The sequence below is a fragment of the Pan paniscus genome, chromosome 15 (assembly GCF_029289425.2).
Source record: "Pan paniscus chromosome 15, NHGRI_mPanPan1-v2.0_pri, whole genome shotgun sequence".
Classification (NCBI taxonomy): Eukaryota; Metazoa; Chordata; class Mammalia; order Primates; family Hominidae; genus Pan; species Pan paniscus.
In genome coordinates this window covers 99300155-99327459 of record NC_073264.2, presented here as the reverse complement: position 1 = coordinate 99327459, position 27305 = coordinate 99300155, and the positions used below count along the sequence as shown (strand labels likewise).

Genomic DNA, 27305 nt, shown 5'->3' with positions numbered 1-27305 from the left:
AAAAGCTATTATAAAAAACCTTTTCCAGCCGGGAGCAGTGGCTCATGCTTGTAATTCCAGCACTTTGGGAGGCCGAGGCGGGTGGATCACGAAGTCAGGGGTTCGAGACCAGCCTCACCAACAAGGTGAAACTCCGTCTGTACTAAAAATACAAAAATTAGCTGGGCGTGATGGCGCATGCCTGTAATCCCAGCTACTCAGTAGGCTGACGCAGGAGAATCACTTGAACCTAGGAGGCAGAGGTTGCAGCGAGCCGAGATCGCACCACCGAACTCCAGCCTGGCAACAGAGCGAAACTCTGTCCCTCCCCGCAACCCCCCCGCCCCCATAAAAAAACCTTTTCCCATTCTGTCCTTCAAGAAGGAGCAATGAACTGATGCCAGGGGGTTTGTATCAGCTCTGCTCCACTTCTGAGATGTGGCTGCAGGTTAGCCATTTGATTGACCAAAACCTCAACATGCTTGCCTATAAACTGGGCACAAGATGGGCACTATAGGATTCATGGCAGAATCACATGACAGATGTTTGTAAGTGGGATCTGTAAACCATAAAGCGCCATACAGTTATGTTCTAATAATTATCCTAAATAATTATCCTAGTATCAGTGTTGATAAGGGAGACAATGTCTAACTTGCTGCTTTCCAGGTTAATTCAGGGTGCATTTACAAATGTATAGAACTACATCGTGATCAAAATAGGCTTGAACAATTTTAGTTCAGAAATAAAGCATTTGTTATTTCTCATTGGTAAAATATAGCTCCTATGATATGCCCATTCTCACTTTCCCTTTACCTGCGCACAGGATGGAGAAGCTACTTCTATTCTAAGGAGATTAAACAATAGTTTAGTTAGCTTTGTCCTGCTTTTGTTTAGAGGTAGACTGTATCATGGAAATGCTAATCATTGTTGGTGATATTTTTACTCCTCTCCCTGCTTTCTGTCATTTTAGATACTGAGCAGGTAGCAATAGGTTGAGTATTAAACTAAAATCATAGAGAGGAAGATAGTGAGGTTGTGTTTTGAAAAAAAATGTGAAGCCAAGTCATTTTGAGTTGATTAGGGCCCAATTCTTACTTTAAGAATTGAGCAAGTCTCCTAAATTTCCTCAACTCTGAACTGAGTACTGGGCTGAAGATGAATCCTAAGGTCTTTTGCTTTTTTTCAGATCTTAGGACATAAGTCTTATATACTATGAAAAACAAAATCAGGAGAATGACCTAGCACTCATTTTCATTACTGTTTCTAGTTATTAAGAAATCAAATCTTGAGGCTTCCACAAAGTATAAATCCAATGACTTTTTTAGAAGTAGAATCAATAGCTAAGCATTGACTTGACGTATGTATGTATCAGTAATCTCTGCTTCAGTTTAGTTTTGCTTTTATTTTAAAAGTAACAAATGCAAAAAATTTAGAACAAAATCTGGAGACTTGGTGTAAATCCTCCTAACATTTTAGAAATGTGTAGCTTGCCTATTTCTGCTGATTTACACCAATGGCTTCACACTGCAGGCACTGTCATATAGCCATTTTCACTTCTTAGAACATGATTTTTTTTTCTTCTCCACATCATGAAATACACTGCAGCAACACAATATTTAGTTATATATTTTCTATCTTCCCAATTAGAACATAAACTCTAGGAGTGCAGAGATTCCTCGCCTTGTGTATTGCCGTGTCCTGATTTAGAACAGTGCCTGGAATACGGTAGGCCCTAAGTAAATATTTTGCGAAAACAGACCTACAGTATTCCATCACAGGCACACAACACCACTTGTTAGATCTTCCTGCACTATAACTGGATGTCCATGAGCATGAGACCCAGTCTATTTTGCTCTCTGCACTGTGTCAGCCCTTGGATCATGGCCTGATCCTGGGCAAGTGCTCAGTGAAACTGCTCCGTGAATGGTGAATGAACACCATCTCCCAGCATGAGACTCTACCACTTGCAAGATTTTGCTGCTATAAACAACAATGTGGTGAACATCTTTGTCATTAAATATTTGCTAACATCCCTTAATTTTTTAAGAGTAAACTCCAGGGAAGTATAATTTTTGGGTCAATGGGTGGGTATATGTTTAAGCTTTTGATGCAGATTGGAAATTTTCTTCCCAAAAAGTTTTTTTTTCTTTTCTATTTTTTAAAAATCAATTTACACTTCCACCAGCAGTATAGAAAATATCTCTTTTCCTGAAGCCTCAGCACCAGCGATGGCAGTTTTCAAAACCTTATGAACTTGATAGATAAAAAAACCATAATTCCTCAATGCCATTTTTCATTTCCTTGACTATAAGGAGATTTAACATTTTTATATATTATTTCTGTGTTTCTTTCTTTCTTTTGTGTTTTGTTTTGTTTTGTTGTTGTTGTTGTTGTTGAGATGGAGTCTTGCTCTGTCACCCAGGCTGGAGTGCAGTGGTGCAATCTTGGCTCACTGCAACTTCCATCTCCTGGGTTCAAGTGATTCTCCTGCCTCAGACTCCCGAGTAGCTGGGATTACAGGTGTGCGCCACCACACCCAGCTAATTTTTGTATTTTTTTTAGTAGAGGTGGGGCTTCACCTTGTTGGCCAGGCTGGTCTCAAACTCCTGACCTCAGGTGATCTCCCGCCTTGGCCTCTCAAAGTACTCTGGGATTACAGGCATGAGCCACCATGCCCGGCCTCAGTGTTTGTTTCTTTATTTGTTGATTTTTATTTGATTTTTTTCTTGTTAAATAAATTCAAATACATGAAACTTTTAGGGCAGTGCTTGTAATGTAGTAAACATTATATACTGTTATTAAAATTCCTATTTTATTATCTTTTCCTTTTAATCAGTTTCTTAGAACTTACATATTATGAATCATATAAACATATTTACGCATTATTATTTGACACATACATTAAAAATATTTTGTCTATTTAGTTTATTTATTTGATAAATATTTCATTTTCGTACTGTCACACTTACCCATCTTTTTGTTTTTTGCCTTCTGCCTTTGCCGTTAGCTTATTTTTTGAACCATTTAATATACTTTTCAGACTCATGCAATATTTACAGGAGGAATCAAGTTTAGGAAAAAAAAAAGTAAGTTAAATTATATTATTAAATATAATCCCTTTTTTTATGCTTTACAATTTTCAAAGCAGTTTAATATATATTTCTCTTGAGTGTTCCAATAATCCTTGCTGTGGTGGATGATGTTAATACACCCATTTTTACAGATGAGGTTATCTGAGATGTGGGTACAAAGGGAACACATATAAATTCAGCAAGGGAGCAAGGACTGGCACGTATTCTGAATTTATTTTCAGGATTCTATGCATTTTGGCTTTTTCTTCAAAAACTTGAGGAAAATGATGATGATGATGACAATGATGAGGACAACGACGATGACTAATTCTAAGTTTGATGTCAGCATTTTGGTGATCTCTGGTCACCTTACATTTCCTAAGTCCAAAGTCTACAGGCAGAGTAAGGTCATTAAGGTTTCCTGAGTGCCCCTTGTGGGCTAGGTGCTTCCATGTGCATGGTCTTAGTTCATCCCCACTGCAAACCTAGGCAGTCACAGTTGTAATTCTGGGTGTCTCTTTTCCTTTTTAATGGGCAGGAACTTCAGACTCCAAGGTGCCCCCTGTGCACCCCAGGACACAATGCTAGTAAACAATAGAGGCGTGATTCCCACCCAGACAGGGCACATACAGGACCACAGTTTCCCCCATTTACTCTGCAGCATTGAGTCTGACAACACCAGCCCCTGACTTTGAGTGGCAAATTATAGCCTGGTTGTATAATAGCTCTCCATCTTATTTATTCATTTTTTTGAATTCCTAAAAAATCATGGCAAGTAGATCAGCATGGCCCCCTGCCCCCTGCACTGTGGAAGTTTGATAATGTATGTCCTAACCGCTTAATTGATTGATTACCTCACTGCAGCTTCCTGAGGTACCAAATTTATCTCTAATAGCCAGAGTCAGGCTCTGCAGGCAACCGTGGGGGGGCCGGTGGTCCCTTGGTGTCGATTTGCTCTTAACTGGAAAGTCATTACCACTTAATACATGTAGATTGTGTTGAAAGAAAATTATGTGTAATGAAATGAGGGAAAAATTAGTGGAGTGTTATGGGCGAAAGCAGATGTTAGGGAGGAATTATGCTAGCAGAGATAATCACCTTCGTTGGTTTTGTGTGTGCTGGGGTGTTAACTGAGGGAGAGGCAGGGGGAGAGTGGAGCGAATGCATTGATCGATGCAGATTCACCCCTTAGAAGCAGCAGCAAAGAATGACACCCCCTGGACTCAGAGACTGGGCTTCCATAGCTTGTCTCAACCGTATCTGTGGCTCTTCCTCCCTGCAGTCTCCCACGATGCCTGGACACAAAACATCTACCTGCGGGTGCTGAGGAAGACAGCAGGGAGCATCCCAGGGAGGCCTCTTTCTAACTGAGGCCAGGTGATGAGTATCCTACTCTACTTTTTAGAACATTAGCTGAATCAGATACAAAACAAAACAAACAAAACATCCTCTCCCTCCTAAAACAAAACAAAACAAAAACCTAAGCAAACAACAAACCAACAACTAGAAAAAAGCTTAGCCTGAAAGAGGATAAGGCTGTTGAATCTTTTGGAAAATAGTCTTATCTCAAATGGAGGCATTTAAGTGCCTGTGCTTGTGTGAGTGATGCCAGAGAGAATAAAAACTCATTGTTTTCAGGTCTTAGGATCCTTGGGTAAAAGAGCTTGGCACACACAGCCCAAACCTCTTGCCTGATATATTTGCTGCTGAGGAAACTGAAGCTGAGAGAGAGAAAGGTCCTCGCCCACAGTCGTAGACCCAGTGAGTGGAAGCAAGGCCAGCCCCTGAGTGCAGGACAGGGGGATCTCACAACCCACACTGCTTCTTCTAGGACTCCCAGGTCTGACCCACTATGAGGTGAGGCTGCAAAACAACTGGATGTTTTTAATATCCTGGCAAGCACGCAAATACTTGCATGCATCACAGAGCCATCCAAGGTATGAATTTTAGCCTCAGTTTTCAGCAGGTGGCTCCTCCCATAGTCTGCACCAGAGTTTTTAGAAACAATTGTGTTGATTGTCTTTGCGAAAATTCCCAATGTAAGTCCCCAAGATGACTGGGAGGTAGGTTCCATCCTTTTGGTTTTCTGTAGGACTAAACAGGCTTTGTAAAACTGTAACTAGTCATCCCTAATCATGTGGGATATGGGCTCAAGGGTCAGGGATAAGCGCATTGTGTGACCATGCCAAGTTACTAACCTCTCAAGCCAGTGTCCCATTTGTTAAAGAGGTGATGGCAGTCAGACAAAAATAATACTTACAAAACACTGAGCACAATGCCTGGTGCATATGGTAAGTGCTCAATAGTTTATGTTCATTAAGTTCATTGTTCATATAAATAAGTGTTAGATTTTGCATAGAAGCATACTACATGCTAGTGTGTGTGTGTGTGTGTGTTGTGTGTGTGTGTGGAGAGAGAGCATGTGTACGCAAATCTCTCTCTCTCTCTCTATATATATATGTGTGTATATATATATATATATGCCTGTATGTGTGCCTGTATCTGTACATGTATATATCATCTTTAAGGACTCCATGGTATGCAGTTAAATGAATATATAAATATAAATAAATAAATAAATATATATATATATATAGAGAGAGAGAGAGAGAGAGAGAGAGAGAGACTCTATTGGGATTAAAATACAACAAATCATTTTAAAAGGTTACTGAACTAATGCATCAAAGCCTTTCATTAATAGGCATGTTTTAATCAGTTAATCTGAGGAATGCTACAATCTGATGTTGCAGACTCCTGTTTTGTTGTTAATGTTAAGATACCCTACTATGTGAACTTGTTGAGGGTGCCTACCCTGCACATCATAAATTACTCTGTTCTGGAAATAACTGGCAGAAAACTAAATGACCAAGAGTTTAAATAAACGAAGGCATATTACCTATACTGATAGTGTCCTTGCATGAAACCTGTTTCACTGCAGAAACCATTGCTTTGCCATCTGAACCGTCCACATAGAAATGTGGAGATTCTCCTCCATCCACTTGCAAATGTTTAAGACAAATTCACTTTGGATTTTGTTAATGGATCCCAGCATCATGGCTTCATTTAGAACCGGAAGCATTTACCAGATATCCATGATTACCAAGGAGACTACACAGTTCACTGAGGCTGTGAAGGTATGACCAGTTCCAGGATGTTTTGTTTGAGTTACAGTAATGGTCATGGTTAAGAGCAGGATTGGGCTACACCACAGAGTATGTCAGCATGATTCTTCATTTGCTAGTCATACTAGAGAAGTCATACTCAATGAGGAAAACCTGGCAAACAGAAAGAAGATTAATGAAGCACAACACACAGGCACACGCACACACGCACACACACGTGTGTGCACGCACACTCACAAACACACACACACTACCAAAACTCATCCATAATCCCCTCTTCACCCAAAATGAAGCCACTGTTAAATTGTTCTTGGTATTCTTCTGTTCTTTGCCTATAGATGTGTGTATGTGTGTGTGCCAGCTCATGCGCATGTATGTGTGCCTGTATCTGTACATGTATATACCATCTTCAAGGACTTCATGGTATGCAGTTAAATGAATACACTGTAACTGATATAACCAGTCACAATCTTAGGATGCTGCCAGTATTTTGTTATAATAATCCAACAATGAATATCTTTCTATAATGTGTAGTATATCTCTGACTATTTTCTTAGGATAAATTCCTAAAACGTAATTTCACTGCCATAGAGTAAGATCACTTTAAAGATCTGATCAATATTGCAGTTTGTAGCTTTAGAAGGGAGTCCAGGTGGAAGGAGGCACTAAGGTATCTTAGTTCCCTCTGAAAAAATACATTTGATTCTTTGCATACTGATATCATCAAGCTCAGTGGTATAGATGCCATCATTTACCCATTAAAACTAGTTATTTATCTATCACCTTATGTTATGCACATGTCATAACCTATCCCATTTTCAAACATCACAAAAGCCAACAAACTAGGTATCAAGCCATTTTACAAAATGAAGGAATAATTTTAACTAAATATTATTTATTATATTTATAAATAAGAGCAAAGTGCTGTTGACTAAGATTGCATATTGACTAAGGTTTACAATAATTATTGAAGAATTCCATCATGATTCTACTAATACAAATGCACAATATATCTAACTTGCTAGATTATTTGGAGAATTCAAATAAATCATGTATGCAGAAATGCCTGGCATATAATTAAATGAATATGCAATAACTTACATAGCCAATGGTATGTAAGTTTTGCTTCAATTATAACTATAATCACTATTGTTACAATTAACTACAAATTTCATGATCCTGGTAAGGGTTTTGGACAGACCCATGTTCCAATCCTAGCTAGAAATGTGGCTTTGGTGAAGTAGCTTTATCTCTCCAGTTCTTAATTTTCTCATCTGTAAAATGAATATAAAGATACCTGCCTCGCTGGGCTTTAGTGATGAACTAATGAGAACAGTCAAGTAAAATAGCCCAGTGCTTATCCTGGCACACAGTAGGGACTCATCACAGAAATGCAATCAGTCTTTACTTTTTAAATCCATGACTAACATCTACAGAAATTCCACTTTCAAAAGCATTAGACCCCAGATTCACAGCTGAGCAAATTTGTTAAGGGAAAGCCAACTCACTCCTCACTGGTCTCTGTGTCAATGGCTTCAAGAGGCAAGCATATTTTTTCAGAGCCCCTGAAAAACTATGATGAATGTTTCAGAGACTAAAAGATTAATTAAGTTGCTCAGTGCTGCGCCATTAAATGAAACGGCACCGTGCTAGTGGCACATTGCTGTTGTTATTTATACATACAAGAAAGAAAAATTTAGTTGATGCTTTGGGTGAGCCTGCTGTCGGTCACTCACACAGGCAGGCTGCATGTGAAGTCCAAGCTCTACCTCCCTCTCTTATTCACTTAGGGGAAGGAGCTTGCAACTTGCAACCAGCTAGGCAGGGAAGGGAAGGGCCCTGGATCTGGGTTTAGTTTTGCAGATGACCTTGCCCAAAATGTTGACAACCCCCTGTCTTCCAAGACATTATCTTTAATACCAGAACCTCAACTTTTCTTACTTCATCTGGAAACACACTTCCACATGCAAGGATTATCCATATTATCCATACATCTCACAGCATGGACATTAGAAGAGAAAGCCCTTGGATTAGAGGCTCTCAATATAAATTTAACCAAGAGGGTTTTCCTTGAATCTCAGCCTCCTCAGTGGTAAAAATGAGATGAAACAGACCTAAAAGATCTTTTTATGCTAACTAGAGGAAATAACGCGTGGATAATCTCAGGCATATGGTGGGACTTCAACAAGGGTGAATCCTTCCCTTTCTCCCTCTGAAGGCAAATTTATTCCTATCGTCTTTTTTTATGTGTTTGTTTTATCTCAATGCGGTGGGAAAACTTTGCAATACATATTCAAAACCACTTAATTATTCTTCAAACTTTATTTTGTGTATAACCCTTATTAGTTACATAAACAATCATGACTTTGAGGCGCCCTTATACCAAATGTGCCAGAACACCATAGTTCTTCGTCCTTATATTTTCTAATTTTTGAAAACAACCCTTTTTTGTCTTTCTCTTTCTGGTTGGCCTGCTAATAACCAATTCTCTGAGTAATAACACTTTTATCAGCTACTGCAGTCTCCTATCCTTTTGAGCAAGCTTAAAAAACAAGTGATCATTATAAAATTTATTGATTCTGAACTAGAGTCTCCCTTATAATTAAAGAAATTGTCTCTTGAAAAGACTGGGCTGTGCTGAGGACAGTTGAGGACTCAAATGGGCAATGCACACATAGGGGAGTTCAAGCCCTGAAGTGCGGAATCAGAATAATGACATTTAAAGTCCTTCACATTCTCAGATTGAATGACTCACAAGACCGGTTATTATACTGTAATTTATTCCAATCCTATGCCGTCAGTTGAATTTCGAATAAAGAATTCATCAGTATTTACGTGAGTGCTTAGTAAACCTCTGAGAAATATTTCATGCAAGGTGTTAGGTCACCTTGCCTATGACTGGGTTGTATCCCAACTTTTTACCCATCCCCTCTGGTTCCCACTGGAGTGAGTGTGTGTCTTTCTGGAGCACGGGGCGATCTCCAGTAGGCTTGTCCTCAGCAGGGTGTCCCAGTTATTTTAGGTGGCCTCATAGGCCTATGTCACCTCTTTCCAGATTGCTCACACATCTGCTGTTTCTTGCAGTGTCAAACAGATAAAACCATTTCTTATGTGTGCTGTAATATAAGAAAGTTAGGCAAGCACTGCTAGATGATCCCTCAACCTACAAGAGTATCTGCTGCTAATGCTTATGGTAAGGATGCCCTTACATGGTGTATCTTCATATTCGCCTCTTCTTATAGTAAGACAAAAGGAAGGCATGACCTTCCTTGCTTGACTCTAATATCCTGGCACATCATCTAAGAAGGTCCCCTAACACACTCTTGCTTAAACCATTTGCTCTTTTGCTTCATCCAGTTTGCCAAAGCAGAAGAAGACAATGTAGGTAGATTATGGATTAGATTATATGATCTGCAGTCCAACAAGACTGTAGGATTTATCATCCTGATACTTGTTAGCTATGTTACCTTGGACACAGACTTTCTTCATTTCTTTAGGTCAGTTTCTTCATCTTTAAAATGACACTATTAAAGGAAAAGATGTGTGCGTGTGTGTGTGTGTGTGAGGAGAGAGAGAGAGAGAAATGTAAAAAGCTAAATATTGATACAATTTAACCATTTTAGAAAGTACCATTTAATGCCTTTACTCCTTTACCAGTGAATCTAAAGACATACCCAAGTATTAAATAAGCTTTCTCTGGAAACACACTCTATGCTAGAAATAAGAGATTGAAAGACAGATATCTATTTTATGACCCATTACCTTATTGATCAGTGGTGGAGAAACATAATATGTAGATAACAAAATCAATTTTGTTCTTTGTACATAAATATTTACTTCCTCTCCACTTTTGCAGTTCTGAAGAGTTTATTTCCCATTTCCTTGACATTGAGGTTGATTGTATGATTTTCTTTGGCCAACGGGATGTTAAAAAAAATGTAACATTAACCTCATTTATGTAAGAGCTTTAAGAGGCAGTGAGAGTTTCAGCCAACTCCCTTATTCGTGATATCCGCCATGAACAAACAATATTCAGCAGGCAGGGGATCTTCCTTTAACCTGGGTCCCGGTATGAGAAGACCCAGAAAGCAGATCCTCATTCCACCAGAAGATTGGAGGGGAGCCTTTGAGCACAGAGCTGCAAAGCTTCAGCCTACCTAAGGCTGGCATGTAACATAGGGTAACAAATAATTGGAAGTTATCTGTTACACAGCATCATTACAGCACAGCTGACAGATACAGATAAGAACACAACAGTTACATATTATAAGCCAGGAAGTGTAAGACTATTGAAAAGTATTTAGATCTATCCTGAGGTGACAAGCAGAATTTCTTTTTTTTCTTTTTTTTTTTTCTTAAGGTGCAGTTTCACTGTTGTTGCCCAGGCTGCAGTGTAATGGCACGATTTTGGCTCACTGCAACCTCCGCCTCCCAGGTTCAAGCAATTCTCCTGCCTCAGCCTCCCAAGTAGCTGGAATTACAGGCATGCACCACCACACCCGGCTAACTTTGCACTTTTAGTAGAGACTTGCCATATTGGCCAGGCTGGTTTCAAACCCCTGACCTCAAGTAATCCACCCATCTCGGACTCCCAAAGTGCTGGGATTACCGGCATGAGCCACAGAGCCGAGCCAGGGAATTCATGGAGAGGTAACATTGGAAGTGTGGGTCAAGAATGATGGCATGAAGAGTACATTTGTTTAAATGTTGACAATATATTTGGTGAAACATCAAATATGTTATCAATGAACAGTCCACCAGTCAGCTTGGACAAAGGGCCAACTAGAAAAGTGTGTTCAATGAATAAGTCATCTCTTGCGCATTTCTCTTGAGTTTGGGCTCTGCAATGGCATAGAGATTGAGGACATCATTCTGGCCTTGACTTGCTTTGAGTTCTTTCAGGAATTCAGACATTGGTTTGTAAATCCAGAGTTTAAGCTCAATTCAATTTTGAAGAAAACATAAAATGTGACCTCAGCATCAACATGATCCATGTAGAATTTCCTAACACAAACTAATACCTATCTAGAAAATCACAAATGCATACTTTTGTTGAGGTGCTTATTCTTAGACAGGTTGTTATATGCATTTGAACATGAGGTACAATTATAATATTTCTTTATAATTCTAAGTCTCTAATGGTTTATGTTTATCAAGCTTGTTCAATGTAAATTTTTGAGATATATGTACAAGAAATTGAATGCTGGCTCTTTATTACTTGCTATTATATGACTTGGGGAAAATCATTTAACTTCTCAGAGACTCAGTAGTCTTATCCCAGAAACTGGGCAATTATTTCGTATGTAATGTTATTATTTTGAAAAGCAAATGAAACAACACCTGTAAAAGTACCTGATGTAAAAACAAGTACTTCTTATCCTACCTCTCTTCCTTTCTTGAAATACATATGGCGTGTGTGTATTTTGTATGCATTAAATACTGATATGTGTTCAAAACCCAGCCAAAAGTTAGAACTTAGGAAAAAAATGGGCTGGGCACGGTGACTCATACCTGTAATCCCAGCACTTTGGGAAGCTGAGGCGGGCAGATGACTTGAAGTCAGAAGTTCTAAACCAGCCTGGCCAACATGGTGAAACCCCATTTCTACTAAATATACAAAAATTAGCCAGGCATGGTGGCGAACGCCTGTAGTCCCAGCTACTCAGGATCGCTTGAGTCCAGGAGGTGAAGGTTGCAGTGGGCCAAGATCGCACCACCACACACCAGCCTGGGTGACACAGCAAGACTTCATGTAAAAAAAAAAAAAAAGACTCTATCTAGGTAATAAAGAAACATGTCTCTATTATCGGCCAATGTTTTCTTATTTGCAGTTCTCTCTCCTTCAAAACCTCTAACTCTGGATATAGCCCCATGCATTTCTCATAGCCTTTGTCTCATGTCAGTGATGATCACTTTAAACATAAGGGTGGGTAGCATGGTGGGCAGGTTCAGTAAACAAGCTTGCCTGGAGTATGGGTACATATCTGAAAGGCTCCTCCACAAATAAAAGAGTAGAGTAGAAGGGAAGTATAGGGCCCATGATGAAGAGTGAAATCAGCTTAAGTATCTGAAATTTGCTCTGTGGTCAATGGGCATCCACTGACCATTTTTGATTTAGACTGGTATTTTTTAGTGGCTAGTAATATTATTACCAAAAAAAGACGGATATTTGATCATTTTTGTTTGACAAAATTCTGAGATAAACAAGTAATTATTTATAGCAGGAAATCACAGCGCTTTTAATATATTAATGTCTTGATTTATTGAGTTTTGGATTTTCATGTCTCTCTCTCTCTTTTTCTCTTTCTGTCTACTTCCCTCCATGCTCTCACCTTTGTTATATAATTTTAAATAACCTTATTTAATTCTAAAAAAAAACCCTATGAGGTAGTTATCACTCGTTTATATTAATTTATTTTTATAGATGAAGAAACTAGATTATAGGAAAGTTGAATAAATTATTGCTCAAAGTCCCAGAGTTAATAAATAATGAATCTAAGGAGAGATTTTAACCACTACAACTTTAACTGCTTTCAAAATTTTCTGTTGTTTACTTTGAAACTTAAAATTATTTTATCTTGCTTGCCATCAAATAAAATTACTGCTTTGAAAATGTTCAATGTGTTTATCCTGGGATACCACTTTTGCCTGTGGTTCCCCTGGTCTCCCCAAGAATAGGCACAAACCAGCCTAAGAAACATGAGTGCTAAATGTGACTGAGATGGAACATGTCTCACTGTGGCAAGTATTTGGACCAAACTGAATGTAATTCCTTATGGAGACTCGAGTGACAGAGTCCACCTGCTACAACTGGCCAACTGTATCATAAATCCAACCATTTAATTTTTAAAAAAATGCAATTGGATGGTGACAGCCGCCACGACATTTTCTTGCAGAAGGCTTTTGATGAAAGAATTTTATCTTCTTTGCCTTGTCCATACCAAGCTCCTTATAAAGAAAGCAAGTAGACCTAATATTCAGAATTGAATCATGTGGCGTTTTTAACCAAGCACCAGATTTGTTTTAATGATTCTCTTAACAGTGATTCATCCAGGATTCTCGCCTGTGTCCCTTTTGTGCCCGAGTACAGATGTGCATCTAGAACACATTTAGTTCTATGATTTCAAAGAGTGGACGCCCACTTTATGCATATGATTAATTCTACATGCAGCTAATTATACCCACAATTGGCTAATTGTCGGTGCAATTAGCCAATTGCAGGCCCAATTGGCCACTTGTCCCATAATTTGAAGGTGCAAGTGGACAACTGAAGGAACAATTAGAGGCATGCAGAGTTTTACATATTTAAAGAGGAGGCTGGGGGAGGAAAAGCGGCTGAAAATGTGGTCCTGAATGCAAAATAAAGAAATCCATATGTATAGGTCTTTGAGAAAGAAAGTTATTGTTCACTGGACTTTTTATTCTCATGCAATTTTCAAAGTCAATATTTTTTTCCTAAAAACTTATAAAACAAACAAACAGATTTTCGAGACGACACAGCTGAAGCCAAACTTTAGATCAGTAAGAACTAACTCCTCCATCTCAAAGCCTGTGCATTTTAAGCGTTACTAGTAAAACGAACGTCTCTTGGAGGAAAATTGCAAATGTTACCAAGCTTTTGGCCAAATCCTTTTGACTTTTCTCATTTCTTCTCTAATTATTCTTAATTTTCTTCAATAAGAATTTTTTTTCCAGTAGCTACACAATCCAGGAGACGTAGAAGAAATGACTGCTTTCACTCACAGCTTTATTTATCTGGCCACCTTCAGAGATTATGATATTGTTAGAAATTATTTGCTCCAGTACAACTACCTAATTTCAAAGCCCCAAACCTATAAATACTCTCCCTTCTGTGCATGCCTCCTCCTCAGGTGTCTCACCGCAGGACACCCAGATCCAGAAGGAGCCAAAAATAGCCAGAAATGGTGTGAAAAGTGGCACATTGTAGGCACTTAGTAAACAGTGATTGAGGACGACCGCCACTCATTAGGGGTTTAGGGCTGAAAAAGAAGTTTGGAATCATCTCCCATAGCGTGGATTCGGTGGCTGCTAATGTCCTTGTGAGTTAAAATAAAACAAGATGCTATGATTCCCCTCATATCTGCAGTTGATATTTTCAGACCTTAATCTGACATAAATTGGTCACAGACTCAGAAGCAAACCCAGCAGACTTTCAGATATCAGAAATACCTGCTACAAATAAATGCATGAAAGCCCTGCAAGAGATCCCACTGCCCTCAAGTTCCCCAAATTTTGTGATCTATTAAACATGAGTCTCAAGGAGTTTTCTGACAGCAAATAATGTTATGGTCAAACATGGATGGAAACACAGGAAAAAAATAAAAAGGTCAGCAATAAAAACAAAAACAGAGACTGTGTAAGTCACATTTTAACCCAGTATATTTCACATGTAATTATCCAAGGAACCCTAACAAAATAACTAATACTATGCCACAGAATTAAAAGAGACACATGTTGGGAAATACAACTAGTTATGTTTTAGAGCTAAATCGATAAGTTAATACACACTTTTACCAAACTTGATTATCTGGTTTTCAGCTCACAGGAAAATTTTTAAATAGGTCACTTCGGGGGCTCAAGAGTGAGACTACATAAAGGGACTCTGACATAAAAATTAATTTGAAATTTGTATCACAACGCTATTCACTGGAGGGGAATAATTCATCTTTCTGGGCCTCAGTTTCCACACTTGTATAATAAAAGCATTGAATCTGATGGACACCAAAGTTCTTCCGGTCCTGGCATCCTGTGATACTCAGTGGTTGCGCCAAACAGTGCTTTACTTGATGAACATGTCTCTCCTCTCTCCACTCAAACTCCAGGGCTTGCTACCCCAGTGGTCGAAAGGTGGAATTCCTAATTCCAAATTTTCTGCATGTTAGTTTATGATCTGGGATAAGTCTCTTAACTTTTCAAACCTCAATTTCCCCGAAGAGAAACAAAGGATAATAATATCTCCAGAGAAGTCTCAGTGAGCTGAAGAAATGTGAAAGCCATTTGAAAAGTATGAAGCATTCCCTATTACTGTTTCTGTTTTTATTAAATAGGATACTAGCCATTTATAATAACTAGTAGTTATATTAATGACCTTAACACAGATTCAATTATTATTAACATTAATTGCCTTATAACTACTACTAATATGCTAATTGTGATAATGAACCGATGCCGTGCTTGATGCATTTCAGCAGCAGATTTTGTTCTGCTAAACTTGGGGTTTTGCTTGGAGGGGAGAAGAGCAGTGCTGGCCTTCGGGCCGTGCCAGGAAAATGTGTGGGCCAGATGGCAATCCAAGTTGGTCTGATAGAACATTTCTATTTCTGTGGATTCTCAAAAATGAACTGACAGGCACGAAGCAAAGTGGTGACTCATAGCCTTCAGGTCCCTGAGTTACAGCTTCTGAGCTGCAATTTCCTATTGTCCTGGCAAACTCATTTATGGGAAGATTCAATCTAGAACCTTCTATCTTCATTGCCATCATTGTCATCATTACAGTCATCACAACCACTCTTTACCAAGCACCTACTGTGTGCATGGGAGTATTATATATTATGGTCTATTAAAAAAGACTACATTGGCTAGGCACAGTGGCTCACGCCTGTAATTCCAGCACTTTGGGAGGCCGAGGTGGGTGGATCATGAGGTCAAGAGGTTGAGACCATTCTGGCCAACATAGTGAAACCCCATCTCTACTAAAAATTAAAAAAAAATACCTGGGTGTGGTGGTGTGTGCCTGTAGTCCCAGCTACTCAGGAGGCTGAGGCAGGACAATCACTTGAACCCGGGAGGTGGAGGTTGCAGTGAGCTGAGATCCTGCCACTGCACTCCTGCCTGGTAACAGAGTGAGACTCTGTCTAAAAAAAAAAAAAAAAAAAAGTCTGTGTTAATCTCTGTAATTACCTCATAATGTATACATTCCTATCTCCATTTATTCTTCAGCTGAGGATACTCTGGGTCAAATAAGCAACTTGCCCGCCAGGGCAGAGATGCTGATGGGTGGAGTTGAGATCTGAATCCCAGAAGTCTACTTTTTTTCTTCTATATGATACTATCGTTCCAATTGACAGCATCCTGAAGATTGCAATCCTCCTGCAGGCAGCCACTGTCTTGTGTGTGAGTGTGTGTGCACATGGGCATACACATATGTGTATTGTATATTTTAATTCCACTTAGCAGAGGGACTATAAACTGGCCTAGCACAGAATGTCCAATGCATAAATGCTAGCTGGCTTGAATTTACAAGTCTAAGAGATGGTCCACCATGATTTTTTTTTTACCTTCATAAACTGATAAAATATTAATGCTAGTCCCATATTCTCATTCTACAGATGTAGCTACAAGGACTTGAGCACAACAGTCATTGGCAGAACTAAGCTCAGAATCTAAACCTGACTCCCAAGTGGCCACTCGACATACCACATCTCATGGGAAAGGAGAAGTCCATTTGTTCTTAGTCACAGTTTCTCTGTAGTCTTCTCTAGTTGCTGACCATCACATGATGATTTTATGAAAGGAAGACATATCTAGATACTACAAACATCTTTTTCATTATTGTCAAGAACACGTGGAAAAGGGTAGAAGTCTGAGTTTCTCAACTTGTCTTTGGGTATGAGATTGGACTGCAGTGAGAATCACTTCTACAATAGGAGTCCTTAGAGACTTGGGGGCTTTGGATAGGCTTCAGCTGGGATGGTCATCCAATCCCCAGCCTCAAAGAAACATCACCCTACACCATCAGAGCAGAGGGGATGGACACTCAGTACAGTCATTTTAGTAGTGAGATAGTAAAATACTATTTTGTATCATATTCTTGCAAGGATTGACTTTTTTAGACACACACTGAGTTGTCTTTACCAAATGAACATTCCATTTACAAAAAGTATTATCAAATTAATAGCATAACAAGTTTTCAGGGGAGGTTTATTAGAGTCAAATACTTTAAAAGCTGTCATTAAAACAGAAGTAGTTGTTAAATTGAGGAGATAATTAGGTACCTGAAATTAATCAAAGTATGTTTTTAAAAATAAACTATATTTGACTCATTGCAAATATATTTCAGTCTTGTCCAAATTCTCTGTAATATATTTGAAATCGGCAATTTTGCAAGCAAATCTGCAAATAGCCTTTGGCCATTAAAATCTTGCTCTGCCCTTACCGCGGTGGATTCCACAAAAAAAGCACCCCAAATTAAAATTTAAGCTATAAGATACGTGGAGTCTACAGACATTGACATATAATTTATAAAGCTGATAATGCTGGATTGAATGCCTTTATGCTCAATTTCCTATTACTTTCCTCTTTCTCCCTGTATTTTTTTCTCTCTCTCTTTTTTGAATTGCCTTTAATACTATGATCATGCCAGCTTAGTGGCCTAGATGAACTTATAAGAGAGAATAACTAGATCGGTGACATGCCACCAGTAGGAAAACTGGAGTGAGTTGAGATTCATTTATTCAAAAAAATATTTTTTGAGCACCTGTAACATGGTAGGTTAGGGGATGGGGCAGTGAGCAAAGACACTGTATTGCAAAGAGGGAGAAAGTAATGGTATACAGCAAAACAAACAAGCAAACAAAACCCCAAATGAAATAGATGATATATCAGGTGGGAATAAGTCCTATAAAGCACAGAGCAGGGTAAAAGGATAAGGAGTGATGCGGGGAGCGGGAGGAGCCTGCTTGGGAGGTAAAAGTGAAAGAGATAATTCCTCCCTTGCATGGATGAATATTTTTGTGCTGTGCACTCTTTGGCACTTGTATTTCTGTTTCATTTTTAATTTTTAAATACAATTTCAGCTTTGTAAGAGCTGAGGTGATGAATGAAATACAGGTTTCTGCTGTATTTCATTCTATGGCAGACAATTCTATGGCAAAGGCAGAATGTCAGGTTTTTGTGCAAACAGGAGAGATAGCAGCAGTTCTTACTGACATTGAGCCAGCTAGACTCAGTGATCACTGTCTCCCGTCACCCCTAACCTGGAGGAAATCAGACCCCATCCAATATAGAGAGCATTAATTATGGAGAATATTAAGATCCATCCTTTCTTCATCATCTCAGCTAATTGAAGGCATATTTTCACAACCCCATTGGTAAAATGGGCTCTGCCTAAATTACGGCTTAGAGTTATTTTTCTCTCTTGGCAGAGTAACCACTTTACAAATTCTTTTTGTTTTTGCTTTTGTTTTTGAGGCAGGGTCTTGCTCTGTCACCCAGGCTGGAGTGCAGTCGTACTATCAGGGCTCACTGCAGCCTTGGCCTCCTGGGCTTAAGTGATCCTCCCAACTCAACCCCCATGAGTAGCTGGGACTACAGGCATGTGCCACCATGCCTGGCTAATTTTTTGTAGAGGTGGGTTTTGCTATGTTTCTCAGGCTGGTCTTGAACTCCTGAGGTCAAGAGATCCTCCTTCTTGCCTCCCAAAGTGCTAGGATTACAGGCATAACTCAGTATGCCTGAGCTTACAAATTTTTTATTCTCCTCTTTTCTCAGCCTTTATAGAACTCGCTGCTTCTATTCAAATGGCTTTCTCTTGTGTTCATAATTTCAATGAAGTATGATTTGATGTTAGTGCCATGAGGAGGAATAGGAAAAACAAACAAACAAACAAAAAAAAAACATGGCCCCAATGTTGTGCCAAGACCTGGGCTAGGTGTTTTGCCAACTTTTGTTGTATTCGTTAACCCACATTAACAACCACAGGAGTTAAAGAATATCTCTTTGTTCAATAATATTCCCAAGGTCACAGAGATGATGAACAAAGAGGATTCACCCTAGAGCCCCTAGAGTACGCTTGGCCTTTTAGTCCAGGGCTTTTAAATAAAGTTGTACATCTGTAATACTTTGGGCTGGTTTGTTAAACAATGCAGATTCTGAGGCTCCAGGTCCAGAAGAATCTGGTAGTCTGAATCCCTAGGTGAGCCTGGGATTCTATAAAGTTAAAAAACCACATTCCTCCTTAGTGATTCCTAAGATCCATCAAGTTTGGGAAATTTTGGTTCATGAAATATGAAGCCCAGAAGGAAAAGATACGCAAGACATATCTGGGGCTAGATCTCACATTCCTGATCAGGGTATTTAATATGAAAACTGAAACTGCTCCCCATTTCTGCCTGACCCAGCTTTACTTTTATTTTTTCCATAGCACACTGTCTTCTGACATGTTGTGCTGTGGCTTGCTGTTTAGTCTGACTCCCCAGTTACAACGTAGGTTCCACCGTTGCAAGCATCTTTGCCTTCATGTGTTTCCCTGCTATCCCAAGCACCAAGAACCAGGTCTGGCTCATGGTGGGACCTCAACAAATTATTGTTAAATTAATTAGGATCTTCCTTGACTTTCAGTTTGAGCTATTTCCACGGGGCACAGCTACCACTTCCCTCTTCCGACAAGGGTCCCTTTAAAAGCTCTCCAGAATTAGATTTCAGTGGCTGCATCTCCCTTGTTGTCAGCAGCAGTCTAGTGGTTGTGGTAAGCAATCTCCATTTCCTTGCAAAAAGCAGAAAGTGTGGGGCTTAGAGATATTGGCGCATGGGGCGCCTACTCCTCTGTCTCAGCTCCCAAAGCCTTGGTGCTCATGTCTATTACTGGGTGATGATGCCCATTGTGCTGAGGTCTCTCCCTACTTTGCTAGAATCTGAACACATGGAAATAAAGGGCATTGACGACTATTGGTGAGAGATGCTAACGGAGATGCTGGCAGTAGGCTAAGGCCAAAAGATAGCACTGCTTTATAGTCTCACAGACGTGACTTGAATCACATAGATGTCATATACCACCTGTATGATCCTGAACAAGTCTCTTTACCCCACTAAGCTTCACTTTCCTCTGTTGTCAAAAGAAAATGAGTCTCTACCTCACAGAGCTATTTAAAAGGCTAAAGTAAAATAAGGTCCATAGAACTGGCTAATAAGTCAAAATAATCATTTTTGCATTCTGTGGACCACGAAAAGATAGTGAAATGATGAAAAAAATCATATATCTTTATGTGCATAAATGTATACATAATTTAGAATTTTATATGTGCATATAATTTAAAAGTGAACTCTGATGATTTAATTGAAAAAGGGGAGATAAAATTCAATTGTAGGTGGTCTATGGCTTGAAGCTACATCTCTGGGTCTTAAGGCATTTCCCAGCACACAGTAAATATTCAACAAAGGTGTGTTGAATAGTCAGCAAAAGTCCTCATCCTAGGCCCAATACAAGTGAGAGCAATGGACACGACATAAAGTCAAGAGTGAGCAAACGCAAGAGGTTCAGGATAAGCTGAACCTGTCATATAAGCTAGAGTCCTATGTCCCAATGCAAAGATTAGAAATAGCCTCCCTTGCCCAGATCCAGTATAACCAGTACACGGCAATTAAAAGATAAAACCAGTGTCACCTTGGGTAGCATCAGTATAGACTGCTATCAGGAGGACCTCCAATACTATTACCAGCTGCAATAAAAAAGCACTTCTTTGAATGCTTTTTCTACCTAATTGTCAAAACCGAATAATATTATCAGCTTTTTTATCCTTTGAGTATTTTTCTAATAAGAAAGCACGGAGATGCATTGCAAATAAAAGCAGAAGATTTGAGGATGCAAAGCAATCATGCAAAATGACTTTCATATCAGTTTGATAAGCAGCTGAAATTTAATAACTACATCTCTCCTATGGTGCTGGATGAAAGTTTAATACTTTCTGCTTTGGCTTCTTTCTTCTGCAAGATGCTTATTCAGAACTGTAGCTTCTCTTTTATAGTCAGGAAAATGAGAGGTGCAGTGGATTAATCAAAGCCTTGAGAGGCTGGGCCCAGCCCCAGCCCAGTCCAAACCACAGTGTCTGAGAATCTAAACCAAGTCAAGCCCAAGGCTGTCCATGACCACTGGGGAAACAGGTAAAGATTTTCAAATATCTCAAAATACAGGTAAGATGTCAGTCACTGTGGAAATCACATACCTATTTAAAGCTATGAAATAAGTTTAACTCTCCAAATTATCGTTATTCTTTCTTTGGTTGAGGGTAAATTGTACAACAACAAAAAGAATAAAGAAAACCATTTGGAATTAAGCAAAAATTCCATATTTTAAAAAACGACAAATCAAACCCAAGAATATGATGACTCTGTTATACACAGGAATGTCTTCTGCAGATCAGGGTGCATCTTGTAAAGAGTGGATGAGTGAGTTAATTAATACCTGATTGCTTTGCAATTTATAGCTGGAAGAGTTCTGAGATGGTATCAAGCTCAACCTCCTCATTTTAGAGTTGGGGGAATTGAAATGTAGGAAGAATTTTGATGGTCACATTCACATGGTAGTAAGTAACTGCATGAGCACAGGTCCGATGGCACTGGACATTTGTCTCAGTAGGCCTGGCGAGACCATCAGGATCCCAAGGGTCTGCCATTCCCCACGTTGTCTACACAACCTAGGCAGGGAATTTGTTCAGTGCTCCCAGCACCCAGCTGACAACAGCCACAGCTTTCAATGAACCACTTTGAAAAGATATAAAACCTAAAAGGAGAGGGAGGAGCATTTGATTAGATGTTATCCAGACAGAATTGGGAGACCAATTCAAAACCAGTGTTCTGTACTAATGGATCTTTCCAACTCTGCGTTCCAACGGGAGCCAAGAGGGGATGGGTCTCCCAGAGCGGGGAAGTCTCGGCCCTGTTAAAGGGCCAGCCGAAATGGGGTTCCGCTGGCTTGCTCTTCTACTGCCCCCTACTGGGAGATTTTTACCAAGGAACGAAGTGGGCTACTGCTAAGTTGTTTTTCACAGTGGGGGCAACTAAAGTCAACAAGGGATTGTAACTCAGGAGTAGAAGGCAGAGATCATTTTCAAACACATAAGGCAATGTGAAAATGTACATGAGCCTCCTAAAGGTTAAAGATGAATCCTGATAACGACTCACATTACCTCCTAGGCGAATTTGTCTGAAAAAACACCAGCACGTCTTTCTGCTATTTCTGTATGTATGCATGTAGGCAGATACGTGCAGAATATTATATATTTTTAAGATAGGTATAAACAGATAGTAATACAATGAAGGAACATCTGAGCTAGTCATCAGCTCTAACTGCAGCCTTTTAAAAGAAAATGTAACTCCAGATGTCGTCTTAAGAAAATGAATCAATTAAGCAAATGAGGAATTTCCTCATAAATCAGAGGATGAGAAGCCAAAGTCCAGTCCTTGCCCAGGGGAGGAAACAGAGATGAGGGCTGCCTGGAGGTTGCCATTTTTCATGGCCAGGTAACCCAGCCGCCTCCTGCTCTCCTGAAGTCGTGTTTACCTTATTGAATGCTGGTTTGATTTGGAAAGAGTGTTCTGAATGTTCCAACCCTTTTACCCTGAAGATAATAATGCCTCAGCCTTCAGGAGTGGGACCCAGTATAAGCTGGTGTCACTATTCATGAAATAATTGAGTTTACACAAAAAGTGATTTCAGTAATAGCTGCCTTTTTATAAGTATGTACATTTTATTTAAAATTACTGACTCAAAAGGCAAGGTAGAAAAAAAAATCACCTCCAACAACTTCCTGTAATTGCGAATTATTGTGAGGGAAACAGAAGGAAAAGATTTCGAAATTATGAGCCATTATGCTCCAGAGAGAGAGAGAGAGAGAGAGAGAAGAGAGAGGGAGAGAGAGAGAGAGAGAGAGAGAGGCAGTGGGAAAAAAAAAAAGACAGCCTGGCTTCATGAAACACAGCTGACAAGCTCGACTAAATTACCCCCGGACCATTACAAAAATCACTTAATTGCCAAGCATTTTGTTAGGTCAATTGACTCTAATTGAAAAAATAACAAAAAGCTTATTATGCTGCAAATGCGGCCGTGGAAAATGAGTCTTCTGTTAGAAGGAAACAATAATTCTAAATTTCAGCTGCTGCTAACACTACAAAGTTCAGCGTTTCCTTCGGATAGAATCCGCAGTGGAGGAGAAAGTGAATATGCATCAATTGATTTTTTTTCCTTTTAGCGCTTCCCCCACACACACTTCTTGCTCTTCCTGATCTTCTCCTTCCCTGCCTCATCCTACCCCCACCCTCATCCCCGCCTTGTCCCCACATGATTAGCAGGGGCCCCCTCCACCCCCTTCCATCAGCAAATATACACCTCACTCCCATCTCCCTCCTTATCTTCCTGCAAGAAAGGGTTGGGAGACAAAGAGGGGGCCAGCAGTGTGGGGCCCTGGGTTAGGAGAGATGTCCAGTATCTGCCCTCCCCAGCCCCGGCAGGATGCTGCAGCCTCGGTAAAATGCCTCCCCCACCATTTTCTTTCCATGAGCTGCTCTTTCTCTCTCCCCTCCTGGCTGTCGCCTTATCTCCTCCCCTCCCCTTTTAAATGCAGATAATAGAATAAGGCGAACAGCTTATGTCCGCAAAATTCCTCTGAAATTGCCCCCTAACATGCATACCCAGAGCTGGCCTTGATTGACATCAAGTGCAGTAATTAAAAACCCCGCCAGCTGACATAGGTGAAGGTTTATTTATAATTACACATTTTTAGGATGGCTCGTCCAGGGTCGGTGCATTTAAAAAGATAAGTCGGCCACAGCTCTGTTACTCCCCCAATTATAGATTTGAATGGTGGGAGTTTATAATGGGGGCGGGGAATTCTGCTTTGCAAATAAAAGAATTATTTGTTCATAAAACCAGGAGGCCAGGGTACGAAAGTCTGATGGCAGAGCCTTTGTCTAGAAAGCTGTGGGAGAGAGAGAGTGTGTGTGTGTACCTGTGTGTGCCTGTGTGTGCATGGGTGTGTGCACCTGCATGTGTACCTGGGAGTGTGTGTGTCTATCTATGGGTGTGTGTGGGCCTGTATGTGTACATGTGTGGGTCTGTGTGTATGGATGCATGCACCTGTGTGTATACATGTGTGTGCCTGCATGCACATGTGGGTGTATGGAAGGGGAGTCATGCGGTGAAGCAGAAAACACCTCCCTCTCCCTGTGCTTAAACACAGAGCTGTACTCACAAATCATTTCCCTGCTTGCTTTATCTAAAATGTTAAAAATCATGCCCAGCTTCAAATCCAAGACTATCAGATCTGACATTCCTAAGAACCCACTGTGAAAGAGTATTCCTCCGTGGGAGCCCAGGGAGCTGGGACAGGAGCTTCTGGGAGGACTGTGTGGGCATAGAGTTCCTAGGAGGCAGAAGCTGCCTGCACACAGCAGGGTGTTTGACACCCATGGGGCAGTCCCCAAAAGCAGCAGCCAGCAGGTCCCCTCTCCCCAACATCCGCTTCTCATTGTTGCCTTTTTTTAGAGCTTGATATCACTTACCCAGAGGGGCAGAGCCGGCCATATCAGACTGTGCATCTCACGTGTGTGGTTTCTTGGGCCCCACAGATGGAGACAATGGCAGGAGCGGCCTTGGAGAGCCCCGAGTGTCACCTGGCGTCTTGGCAGGCAGCTGAACCTAGAAGTAAACTGAGCCAGGCAGGGAGCTACAGGTGTTAAAGGTACCAGAAAGCAAGGCTCGAAAATCAGATATGAGAGAAAAGGGGAGCAACAGGAAGCCTTTGTATAGGGGGTGCCACTGCGTTTCAGACATGCCTGGCCGGGGGGCACAGGGCACAGGGCTTGTCCAAGAAGACAGGATGCAGAACCCACTGCTGACCAGGGAGTCAAGAGCTGTGAAAGGGTCTAGGTGGGTCACCCAGAACAGTCCCTCTGCCCCAGAACGCTGCACAGAGAGATTGCCTGGAAGGAAGCAGGTCCTTCCGATTAAGTGGCAGAACCCTACTGAGAGAAATAAAAGTGAGGAATGGTGAATTCGGCACCACTTGCCAGACCAATGGGCTTCATCAATTAATCACAGCCAAATAATCACCACCTACATTAAAGAATAATACATGAAAAGGACAGGAGCCTCACTGTAACTTATTCAGAAAGGGCTGCCTCCCTAATCCCTCTGAGTCCTGACATGTTAACTGGGTAGCGACTAATTAGATGTCAAAAATTCATAAGCGCTCTTTAATATTGCATATATCTGCAGCCGACATTTCAATATGAGAGTTGTATACACAGAAGTCACTATAGCATGAAAACACAGTGGGGTAGAAGAAATAAAAGGGAACCAATAAAAACAATGTCCCTTAAAAACCCCAGAGAGTGCCAGCTTTGGAAGTGTGTACTTTCTTATTCAGAAAAGGTATCACCTTAATAAGAATTACAGGCAAAGGGGTTTCGCTGCTCTGTGCTGCGTGGACAGAAAGGGGGTGAGGAGACGAGCTTATCAAAGGCACTGCCAGGTAAATAGTAATTTATTGTGCATGCACAATGAACATTACCCAGTGTCCTGACACTGGGTGATAATGAAAGGCATGTTATTGTGGCATCCACTGAGGGAATTTCCACTCCCCCCCGCTCCCTTCTCCTCTTGTCTCTCTTGAGCAAAGAAGCCGTGATGGGTCCTGGCAGCTTCTGCCTGTTTCAAGCCATTTCACATAATATAGAAAGCACCTGAAGTTTAGTGGATTAAGTAAGTGAGTTAGTTTGCCAGCTTGGTGATATATATGTTGCTTGCATGTGAACTTATATTTCAAATGCTGGGGACTATATTTTTATGAAACAAGCCTTTTCCTGCCAGAAGAATTATAGGAATGTGATATAATACAAGGCAGTGAGATTAAAAACAATGCATCATAGCAGAGAGAAAACGCACTGTTTTATGACTTGCATCCGTTAATTGAACCTCTCAGGAATCAAGAGAAGGGCTCCGCAGGAACCTGCTGGAAAATCACTCTCTTTTTTTACTTCCATGTTTTGTTTTTTTGTTGTTGTAGTTGTTATTTTTATTTTTTATCATACACATAGATACATATATACATGCATATATATATATATACACACACATATTTATGGACACACACAGCCATGAATGACGTATGTTGCTTTCTGTCCAATACTGTACTTTTATTTTCTTTTAATGCTGCTCACATTTGACTTAGAGTGAGGAAGTTGTGTTGAAGAGCATTAAAGAAGCTATCTGAATTCAAATCATTAGGTGGACAATTGTTAGTAGCTGTGCACAAATCCCATTAGCCTTCTGGGCCTCAGTTTTCTCTTCTGCAAGACAGGTGTGGTGATGTTGTCCTTTTAGGTTGGTTAAAGCAAAGTACAGTAAAGACAACAGGAAAGCCAAGACTCCTGTGAGATTCCAAGTGCTATATAGACTTTCTGTCCTGATTATCTTGAGTTGAGACCATGGTTGGGCTGCTTTTTGCCACATATACTGTGATATTGACACACATTTATATTTTATTGTCAGGTGAATTTTGTTTTTTACTTGAATTTCTCCATCATTGCAACAATGCAGCAAGCTACACAAAAGTGATTAATGATCAGTTTCATAGTTTGAAGGAAATCCCTTTCAAAGACAGTCCGGTGCCCCATCTCTGATTACATCCATGCAGACTCAACATTTGGGCGCAATGCTGGACCCATGCCTCTCCCTGGAATGTCAACACCAAGGGGAGGTTTCCCAAGAAAGGATGAGACCTGACTTAGTTCAATGCCAGGATCAATGGTCAATCTTTATCTGATTATACAGGGTCTTTGATTTGAAATTCACTATGTTAGTTCAGGCTGAAAGAGTCCTTTATGATCAATATTTAAATCGTAATTAACTGCATTCACTTGCTATTTTTGTACGTCTGATTCTTCTTATGATGTTAAATCAGGTTCTTCCCTGGTTTCAGCATTTCATATTTCAAAACAATATTCTCTATCAAATTTGACCAGTATCTAGGAAAACAAGATCTCTCCTGGCTTTCCTGGAGTGCTGATAATGAGACCTTTCTTTCTTTCAGTTGGTTAAGATTAAAGTCCAAGTCACTTCATTCATTCATTTCATTATTCACCCACCTCATTCATTCACTCATCCATCCATTCCTGCATTCACCTTTCAAATAGTTTTGAGCACAGATCCTAGCGCCTGAAGCTATGTGTTTTCTCTTGGCAATACTGTGAAAAAAATTTATAGTCCAGTGGGTTTGGGCAACAAGTAAACAAGTGACTCAGACACTGATAGAAGTGCCAGGAGAGCAGCAGGTGCTTGTTAGGGGAGTGTCGGAGGAGGCAAAACAGGGCCACTTAATCTGGTCTAGGAAAGGAGTGG

At 40.2% G+C, this 27305-nt stretch overlaps 1 long non-coding RNA gene across 1 annotated transcript in view; it reads right to left on the bottom strand.

The window, feature by feature from the left end:
* LOC130540779 (uncharacterized) overlaps positions 1-24677 on the bottom strand; it is a 30753-nt gene extending 6076 nt beyond the window's left edge. Inside the window, exons 1-2 of the long non-coding RNA XR_008954776.1 lie at positions 24467-24677; positions 21372-21689 (exon numbers count right to left, since the gene is read on the bottom strand). This is a non-coding gene — a long non-coding RNA (uncharacterized LOC130540779). The remainder of the gene's footprint in view (positions 1-21371; positions 21690-24466) is intronic.
* Positions 24678-27305: the final 2628 nt, after the last annotated feature.